Here is an 11,266-nt window from a genome sequence, read left to right on the forward strand (position 1 = left end):
TCGATACCGAAGTCACCCGCATTTTCAAGACCATTTTCATATCTTCTTCACTACATTTTTCATTGATCATCACTATAATATCATGTTCAAATAATAATTAGTGTATATTTCTGAACCCATCAGTTATCGATTGCTGTTTTAAAACTGCACCACTGTCGTTTGCTGCGAACACTTCACTTTATTTAAAGACGAAACACTGTAGGTAGTTTTTTGAATAATAAGCTCACCCTACGTTTTTTCTTAGTGCTCGTGTTTTTTGATTTTTCTTTTTTTGTATTGGTTGTAAGGTTCAGTCGTCCCCGCATGGCTTTATCAACTGTCAGATCTCCATTTGCTTTGAGTATGTGAAGCCAACTGATTCTTTCAACAAATTCATCTATTTTAAACTGTTAGTGTTAGGTTTGGTGACGGTGCTTAAATTTACTTTCATCGACGTATCCTTTAAATTTACATCGCATGCACGTTTTAAACTTCTTTGGTTTTGCCGCGGTTTCCTTTTGTTGGTTTTGTTCCTGTCGTAAACTATTGGTAACTTTATCATTGCTGTTGTTTTCCCACAAAGAAAAAAAAAATAGAAAAATTGAAATTGAAAATAATAAAAACAATAAGCTAACGTTTTCGACTAATTATACAGCCCTTTTCAAGCCTATAAGAAAAATATTTTAAAAGAAATACTAAAGAATAATACACTGGCGACTATCGTAAACAAAATATGGATAAATCTAAACATTTAAGAATCTTGCTTAACTACTGTAGCTCACACAAACTGATAACTAAAAATTACGCAGCACAACGGGTCATGTAGGCTGTTTGAGAAGTGAAATTAATTAATTGTTCAGAAAAGGACTAAAGCAGATTACGCAAGATCCTCTCGCAAGATCCTCTCGCAAGATCTTCTCGCAAGATCCTCTCGCAAGATCCTCTCATTCAAACTCTGACAAAATGAGCGGATTCATTGCAGAAATCTTTCTTTTCAAACTGAGCCTTTTTAGAAGCTTAATCCTGGCCGTTACGTATTAGCCTGCTTGTAGAGACTCTGAATCACTGACGCAGGTCTGATAATAAGTGATTTCTGATTACCGAATTGGACAGAGTAAAATTTTATTTGAAGTCTGTCCGCCCCGCTAGCTCAGTGGTTACACGCCTGGCTCAAGATCACGCGGCGCTGGTTCGACTCTCGGGGTGTACGCTTGAACAACGCATTTCATGACTGCTCTCCATTCAGCATAGAATTATTCCCCGGCAACAACACTTCAACATTCAGAAAACTTCACTCTGCCAATCTCGGTAACCGGGCCTGCGTCAAGAGCCTCCACAAGTATGCGAAACTACCAGGAATAACCTATCAAGGCTTTTTCAGTCCGAGGATGAAGATTCAAAACCAACCAACCATTTGTTGTTGAAATGTTGTTGTCTGTAAAATAATCCAACCACTTGGTGCTGCTCCATGGAGAACTGATATTAAATTACTTTCTAAACACAAACATTAACCACTCGAGTTCAACTAGTCTTGATTGATGGCCCGTTTTTTGTTCATTAAACTCGGCGCTTATCTGCGGAGCTATATGGGCGAAGAAATTCATTTGAAACAGCCCATGAGATTGTTTCTGTTATATTTCAATATGAAAAAGCTCTGCGGAATATCTCAAAAGTGAAAAGGTTGGAAATAAGCTATTTTAGCATCGTGTACGTTATCAAATAAATAGTTCTATGCAGCAGCGTAGCAAGAAGTGGAACAGAAGGTCGCAATACTCCCAGTTTGTGGCGTGTGTGATGTCATAGTAACTGGACCAATAATAGTATAATTAAACTACAGCAAAGAATGTTCAATTATTTTTTTGTGTTTTTCTGTTAACGAAAACAATATAAAAAACATTAGTTGATAGGATATGTTTGTTGCAGGACGTAGAATATTAGCATTGTGATCACTCAAATAACTTAAAACATAGATATCATCACAACGATATAGATGATAAATACGTGACCTAATAACAGAAACACATTGGCAACTGCTTATCATTTATTCAACGCTGATAAAGTATAATAAAGGCACATCCTGTCTCTGCTGACCAAATAAGGGAAATGCGTACATAAAACAATACAAAAAGTCTATAGACTAGAGTATGACGTGGGAACAACTACAATATTATAAATGTATGTGCGAAGACTTCTGTTGAAGTTCCACCGACACAAAAAACAGGCGGTATGTTTTATAAACAAGCCACAAAAATATTTTGAAATTAAATAGGAAAGAAAGCCATGTTAAATCAATAAAACCTATCAAAGAAAATCAAACGTTTTTGCGTGATGTAAAGTTTTGATTTTCAATGAATATTTATTTCGTATTAATTCTTTGAATAATTTTATGCAAACCTGAGCTTGAAATGCAAAGCCCAGCCAAGTAAAAGCGAAAAATTGCATGTGAGATGGGTGTGAGGAAATGTTCTGAGTAAAATTCACCTAAACAAATATTATTTTTTCTGCATTATTATTGTTTACGTTATTGCAATCTTTTGTGACGTTAGCCAGAAAAAATGTTTTCATTTGAAATTAACATGTCATGCACCTAGAAGCGTATAAAGAAGAAAAACAAACCACACTCCACAAACTTTTTAAATAGTCCATATAAATAAGTTATAGACACAACAATTAAAACCAATGGCTTATAAGTTGGTCTAAGAAAAGATGGCTTAAAGGACCATGGCCATTATAGCCAGTGTATCAGGTTGGGCACATCTATTAAACGTTAATGGATGCCTTGTAAGTTGGCATTCAACTTTCACTCCATATTGAGGGCATTTCAAGCGTGACCAGCTTTGGAAATTTGGTTATGAACACTAAAAAGGCAAAGAAGCTAATCTTCTTGTGACGTCACTAAGTATCAACTTCCCTTACTGACAAAGACACAGTCGCACGATCTATGTAGGCCTAAGTGCCAAACCAGCGTCCTTCTGAGAAGCAAACAGGTGTTCTCAATTAAGACATGTGCAATCAAAGAACGGAGGATAATCTAAGCAAACTATTAGAAACGGTGATTACCCTTTATTTGAAATAGTTTACTTAGATTTGTAAGAGGAATAATAAAAGCAAACGAAACACAATTGTTTAGCAAAATTAAAACAAATACAAATACAAAAACACTTTCAGTAAAAAATGTTTTGTTTCATCAAAAAGTGAATCAGTTTAAGTTTTTGCACCAAAAGCAGGAACCTTGCAACTGAATTGCTTGCTGTTGAAAATTATCACCTCTTGCATATCCCTCTTCAAATATCAAAGGTTTTCCTGGCAATGGATTATGTATTTTTGTCATTGCAAATTGCCAATTGACTAGTTGTTTGAGTAGAGGAACTCTTCAGTACATATAGTCTACCGTAGTGCGTAAGCGTTTGTTGTGTAAACAGTGTTTAACACAAGCAAAAATAATATAGCCATATTTTGTCTTCAAACCTTAGCTGTCGGTTCTGAAGGATTTAAGGCTTCCGGATCAGTTGAAGAGATTACTGATCTTGCACTCTTTTTAGACCCACACGGAAGTAGCATCTGATACCAATTACGAAAGCTGAAAGCACAACATGCCGCATTGACAAGAAGGTTGAAATCATACGTCAGTTTCGCTGCTGGATGTTGAACGGTTATGGTTACTATAGCAGCAACAACGTCAGTTATGACGCATAATATTGCCACTGAGACGCAACGTTTGATCAAGAGCATATTTTTCGTGGTACTCCCTGAAGATGACGCTCTTTGCGAAGATCGGAAGGCAGCGCGAGCTTGCCGATGATGCTTTACAAGAGGGATGATGAATAGAGCGAGAAGTTGCACCTGTCCCACAATGGTTAAAGATACCAAAATGCCAGATAAGATTATCGTGTATAGCTTCAGTTTTGCACTGTCTGCTTGTTCGGAACATTTCGAGAAGAATATCAAACGAGATCCAGCTAGAAATACCATAATGATCCCTAAAACTAAAACTACCAACGAACTCCAGCTTAAAACTAATATGTGTTTTTTCTTCATGTACGACAGGGTAGGACTGGTGTTAATAGTATGCTGGCGAGTCCATAAAAACACATACGTTGCTAGTAATCCTAAGGCATAAGTTGCTAACCAAACAATTCCAAAGCCCATACAAGTCTTGTGCTCATCTGCTGAGAAATAGCTTCCCAGCTCCACAAAGTGATGAACGGTTGCAATGATGGATGCTACGATACACAAGCTTCTTAAGAATTTTGACTTTTTACTGCTAGTTCCGCTCGAACTTCTGTGTTTGATGATTTCAAAGTACACCAGCGACAAAGCGAGATAACTGGCAATTATTCCGAAAATTCCGTTCAAAATTATAGCAATCAGTTCAACGGTGGAAATCCTGTGGTCCATTTCAAGTTGACAAAAACGTTTGTTGTTCCGTTTATATAATACTGTAGTCTTAAGGCAATGCTACTCCTAGAAAAACAAAATGCAAAATATTAAAAACTGATGAGGCAGAGTTTTATTGTATATTTTTGTTATTATTTATTTGCATCAGACTAATAGGTCCATATTTACAACTAAACAATATGCAAAACAAAAAACAATGCATTTAAAATATATAATATGTAGGCTAATATTTACAATCACGCAGTGAAGCTTTGGTCAATGAAGACATGAGTTTTTGCTATTGTTATCGTTAAATCATACTTATAGTACGGTATTTTGTTGAATGGCATCTAAAGGTTTTGTCACTGCATGATATTTCAATTTCAATTCAATCTCAATTTATTTTTCTTTGTCGGAAAACAACAGTAATAGTAAAGTTACAAATAGTGTACGGGAACAAAACTAACAAAAGGAAAAGGTGGCAAAACTACAGAAGTTTAAAACGTGCATGCGATGCAGATTTAAAGGTTACGACCACTGTAGATGCAAGTTTAAGCCAGTTATTGGAACCGTAGCTTAATAATCCCAAAGCAAGAGAAGGTATAAAACCTTTTAAAATTATAAGTTCCTCAAAAATCATGCTAAAGATAATAAAAAGCGTAGTTTCGATGTTGACTGATCTGTTCTTATTTATCATTTCTTCCTGTTCATTGGTTGGTTTCCTGACTAAACGGTCTGGCCACGATTCTGCCAATTATGGTCAGCTAATTAGTTGTTTTTTGACACGAATTAATTTTTTTAAAGTTTTGATAAAGAGTTTGCTTTGTTGTACGACAGACATAAAAAAAACTTAGTAATGCCAATGTTTTTCACATATTTCTTATTATATCTTTATTTACGCGATGTACTGTAGGCTACGGACATAGCATAAATACACAAGTAACAATACTTTCAAAGCTTTATAAATGATTGTTGTGTCCTCATTAGTAATATCCTAATAATGATTACATCTGCAATATATAAAAAAAGCGATATTACAGATGTAAACATTATTAGGCTATTTCTGACGGTAAAAAAAGTGATGTTAAAAAATCCAAATTGAATCTGCACTAACTACAGAAGGAAGTTCTGAACCGAACTGCAGAAACTAAACAACTGACACAAAAATCATAAAAAATAAACAACACGGCGAGAAACAGATCACATGAGGTGCGAGATACAAGCACACAAAGCAAATGAGTAAAAAAAAAACACACAAAAGAAACGACCAGTTACAAGCAAATAACTGCCTAGGTGGTTTATTGCTTTTATTATTGATTAATTATTATTGGTGCTTGATTATTTCTTTTTTTGATCATTGAAACTTTTTTATTAAAAAAAAAATCCACTTAACGTTTTGGTCTTAAACAGCTTTAATAAATAAATAAATATTGTATAGACTATACAAGTATAGAGAGATGGTCTATTTATATTCATTTACAATGACCGCCACAAAACATAGCAGAAAGATAAAAAAAACACATTGCCTGAGTATTTAGAAGTTTTGTTTTCAGGTTTCAAAGTAGGTTTATTGGTTCAATGCTCTTTTCTGCAATTGACTACACATTGGTTTTTGTGCTCAAATGAATAAATCTTTGTTATGTTCAAACACCGGTCTATCTGTTTCGCTTACAATGCATTGAGTAAGAAGACATCAAGACTAAAACAAAGCCTCACTTACGTAATCAGTCTTTTTATATATTTTTCAGCAGAAACGCATGCACCTGAAACTTAACAGTCTATGTTTTTGTTTTTGCGTTGGCCCAATACAACACTTAAAACAAAAATATATTTTTTCAAAACTAACTGCCGTTTCAGTGTAAAATACCTCTGTATTGATTTCGTCTCGTTTCAAATTAAATTCTTAGTGAGAAATTTGTTTTGTTTCAAACTGCTCTTTAATAAAGTAAAAATTCATTTTGTTTTGTTCAAAGAGATTTTTTACATCTATTCCACTACTAGTTCTATCATCTAACCCTTTCAACCAGCTTGGAAATGCTTTTATAATCACAAATAGTAGGCTATTTAATCTGCTTTTTTTAGCTGTTTCAACAAAAAAAGATTTCAACGTGAAGAAATTCCCTGTAATTTGAATCAATATAATTGCACCCTGCTGAAATTCGTTGTTTGACACAAAGACTGAACGGAATGCCTTGTACTGAAAAAAAGCAATTACAACCTAAATACACGCACAAGCTCCTGAAGTAATTTTAGAGCTTAACTTGAGTACGGTGGAAATCTAAAAGAAGTTATTGTTGATTTTTAATTAAACACAAAATCGCTGTTATTTTCTCTAATTGGCTTGTCCGATACAAGGCCTAAGCAATAAACTGCCTTCAATATTCACGCAAAATCTTTACAGATTAAATTTAAATTTACCGTCAAATTATTCTATTCTTTCTAATAAAAAACAAATAGTCGTTTCCGTGACGCGCTTTGACTAAGATAACAGCTAATTCATGCGACAACTGAACTACAATTGTCATTTAGACTGGCGTCCTCTGTGATATAAACCAGTCGTTACGTCATAATTCTTCAAATGCGACATCATGACATGCAAATCTATAAACCTTTTAGACTAACCGAAATCCAAGAATACAGAGTTTAATGGGTCAACGGAGCAAATACATCGACATTGTAAATGCAGGGCAAGGTGTGGGTTAACTATACACATGACGTAAATATCACCCTGTCACCTTGCAGGTTGGCCGCAGGATGGCCGTTTACAGTGGCCCGTGGCCGCAGCTGCTTTCAAACCTTCTTATGTAAAAATTGATTTTTTTTTTGTCTCGATAATTTTGTCTTTTTAATTCGTTACATCTCATGAATATTCCATCTCTTATTTTCAACGTTTGCTAGAAGACAATTACAAATAAACGCTATTTTTCTACGTCAGTCGCCAGGGAATGTTGCGTACTGTTCTGACAATGAGTTACGCAGCACCACAAGCTTGATTTGTTAGGTAATAATTATCAAGGTCTTGCACACAAATGCTTCTTGTGTAGCAAATCAACAGTGCAGTAGTTTTTGACTTCTTGCACATTACACATGTTTCTTTTATGAAAGAACTCAACGTGCTTGTCGTCTGCTACAGATTCTGCTATGCTGCAATCTTGCTTGAGATGTTTACATTCTTTGTCTGATAGCTACCAAATAACACAAACAAACATTAAACATATAGCCAGGGCCGGATTTAGACCATGAGAGGCCCAAGGCTATTCCATTTGTGAGGCCCCTCTCTATTTTTGAGCTCAGAATTTCTTTCTAAACAACATCACATGTCATTGCTTCATGTTAAAAATATGAGTGCATTAAACTCTTCGTTCTTTTCATTTTCCACATTCATGGGTGCAATTTTTATTTAAAAGAATAAAAATTTAGTTAAGGCAGTTTTGCTTTTAATTTTAATTTCTTTGATCAAACAACCGTTACAATAATTGTAAAGTTTATTTACGAGGACATAAGAAATAGTTACAGCCATCAAATAGAGTAAGACTAAGCTACCAATTTTTTTTTCTAGTTTTCGTCAAAGCAAAACCATGCAAAAGTTTATCAAAATTTATCTGTTTAAGTTTGTCACTCTCAATCAGGGGCTCCGGACACTTCCTGAGAGTGGGGGGGTAATTTAAGCAAGGGCGGGAGCAATGTTTTGACATCGGCAGGAGTCTTATTAAATTATCGCATCACATACTTCTGGGAGGTCGCCCCCAGACCCTCCTTCTTATCACTGAAAGCTTCAGTTTCTAAAATAGCGTCTAAGGCGGCATGTTTCGCGCCGAAGGCGCAAAATTTTTGCCATACAACACGATCTAAAATCGAAAAATTATTTCAACGAATCTGAAATCGCGAGCAAAAGCTTTATAACATTTGCCACATTTTTTGAGGTTTTTAGATAATTTTGACTGGACTGGACGTACGCAAAAATTCCTCTGTATTCTTCCTTGGCTCAAGTCCTCCAATTTCGCACTTCAGACGCTAAATGGTTACATTTAAAAGTTCAAAAGCGTTAAGGTCAAAGCTTTCTATAGTTTAATTTACAATTGCATGAATACAACACGATAACCTGTGCCATAACATCCGCAGTGAACGAAAAAGTTTCAGCATCTAGGGTCTACTCTAGGCCTACATTCAATTCAGAAAAAAATAAAATAAAAGCTAACATGCATTAACTTTTACAACAACCGAAAATATAAAGACATTGAAACAGTGCAACTGTAGTGGGTTTCGTTCGTGAGTGGTAAAAGCGAAATTAAACAGTTTGTAGCAGTGAGAACTATGACGTCACACATAGCGCATTGTGATGCGAAGATTTTTGATAGGATTCGTAGTTTGGCGTTGCCTTGCGAGTCGGCGTTTCCAAGCAAAAACCTCAAAAGTTGTGCAACAAAATAAAAACATGAAAATGAAACACAAAAGTAAAAAATATATTAAAAGTGAAAATTTTATCTCTACATTAGTGGGGGGTAATTTTGCATTAGTTACCCCCCACTCCGATTGGTGGGGGGGTAATCACCCCCGCGGCCCCCCTCTAACGTAGCCCATGCTCTCAATCCACAGAATGCTCAGCGCGGACAACCTTTCTTGAGACATTGTCGATCTCAGTTTATTTTTGATGCTTTTGAGCCTTGAGAGTGACAAACTTAAACAGTGACCATTAAGCGTAGAAACAGTCTTAATATTGCTTCCACATTAGGAAAGGCAGTGTTAATTTTTTCCTTGCACATAATTTCATAAAGGTCTCCATGAGACAAGGAAATAGATTGCTCTTCTGTATGGTAAGCCCTTGGTTTTGTGTTCGTCTCACGTACAAATGAAAATGTGGAAGTTCATCAGTAAGTTTCGGGTCAACATCTTCCGAATACGGGATATGCTTCCTTTACAGTTCTACTCCTCGTACAATTTCTATCTTAATTGCTTTCAGATTAGCAAAAAAATAGGAACATTTCTGCAATGTCACTGTACACATTAGCTCTTCTTAAATTGGCTTCAAGTGCGTCGAGCATAGGGATAAAGGAATTTATTTTAAACCTTTCCTTTGAAGAGAGTTCTCTTAAAGCGTCAGGTGCATTTCTTGTGCGTCAGGTGCATCTCTAGTGACAGCTCTGTAGTTAATATTCGGCAAGGTTGCTTTTGCTTGCTGATCAAACTCGTCAAACTCATCTCTAATTTCGATTAGAAAGTCTGTCAAACCAGATGTGTATAGAATTTTTTACTCTGAAAAGCTTGATATAGGCTATATATATACTTTAGGTAGGGTTTAAACTTGTCAAGTTTTTAAAAGAATTTCAAAATTCGAAACCGAATTTCGAGGCCCCTGGACGTTGAGGCCCTAGGTTTCAGCCTGCCTAGCCTATTGGTAAATCCGGCCCTGCATATAGCCTAATGTAGTACATTCAAACAGCAAAATCAGTCATTTTTACATTGATTTTACGTCTAGTTGAATCAATGTAAAAATGACGGAATTTGCTATCTAAGGTTACACGAAATCTTTCATTCAAATCGAAAACGTGATGCAAGGAAAAGCGGGCTAAACAACTTTTTAAACTAATTGCATAAAGTAAACCACACCACCAATCATTATTTTACATGAAGATAGTTTCTTACTTACTTACTTTTTACTGAAATCTGCTTTAAGTATGAGTTTCACTACCCAAAAGCAAAAAAATCAATTCCTCAATTTTAAACGGAATTACTTTCCGGAATTAAATGTGTTTGAGCATAAATTAAAATTCTTTTTCTATTTTAAAAAATTCGGGGGTTATAGCTGATATGAACACTTTTAGACACATCCCCAATGTCTGAATGACTGAACTAGTTGTAGCTGTGCCAACTCACAAACAAGTTAATAATATTTTTGAACGTCTTTTCAACGTTTGTCTGTGAATAATTTGCCTTTGCAGCAAACAAGTAAATAAGAAATAATCCAGTTGACTAACTTCGTCCTGTCCTGTTTACATTAAATCAATGTCTTGAGATGTTGAAGGACTTGTCGCAACAACTATGTAACAAATAAACAGAACAGAAACTTGATTTGAATTTAAAATCAGCGGAACTTATCCTTAAGATCGTATCCTAGCTAACAAAATTTCTCCTTTGTATATCACAGTTGTTAAATCGATGCATACAGAAGCGATTAGGTTTGCTTCACTGTTCTTCAGTGATGCGGTCTGTGGATTTTAAATTTAAATAAGGTTCCCTTTCTATTTATAACTAAATAAATTATTCAAATCAGATCTACAAGATACAACTGGCACAAGGCAACACTTACAAATGTTACACGACGTAAAGCACTACGTCGATTCTCGGACTCTAGCAGCAATGAAGTTGATTTTTGAATTGTGCTTGATGATGTTGTCAAAGGGCGTATTGTTGCGTCACATCCGTTTCGAAGACTTTTTTATTATTTTTGTTAATTATGTTTTCAAACGATGAACAAAACTATGCTTCTCTCGCCAAGCGCTCAAACTTCAATTGTGACCTTTACGTTACTCACGCGTGATATACACTTATACAATCGTGATCGGAACTTGGCAGACTTGCAAATCAAAGTATCTTTAAAAATAGCTATTAAGTTCACAGACAACATTTCGAAGTCATTAACCGCGTTAGTATCGTTTCGTGTACCGAGCTCCCAATACAGCATGCTTAGGGTCAAGTGGTTCTACGTCCAAGGTTTAAAGTTTTGATTGTTCTATTGGCACTGTTGACAGGGGTGGATCCAACAAGTAGCCTTAGGGGGGAATGGGCGATTTTAACAAAAACAATGATGTGTAGGTTTACATTAATCCGACCTTACAAGCAGGGCCGGGTTTAGCTGATGGGAGGCCCCCGTGCAAAAAAGTTTTTGCATCTTGAAAGTCACCCACATCGC

The sequence above is a fragment of the Aplidium turbinatum genome, chromosome 14 (assembly GCF_918807975.1).
Source record: "Aplidium turbinatum chromosome 14, kaAplTurb1.1, whole genome shotgun sequence".
Classification (NCBI taxonomy): domain Eukaryota; kingdom Metazoa; phylum Chordata; class Ascidiacea; order Aplousobranchia; family Polyclinidae; genus Aplidium; species Aplidium turbinatum.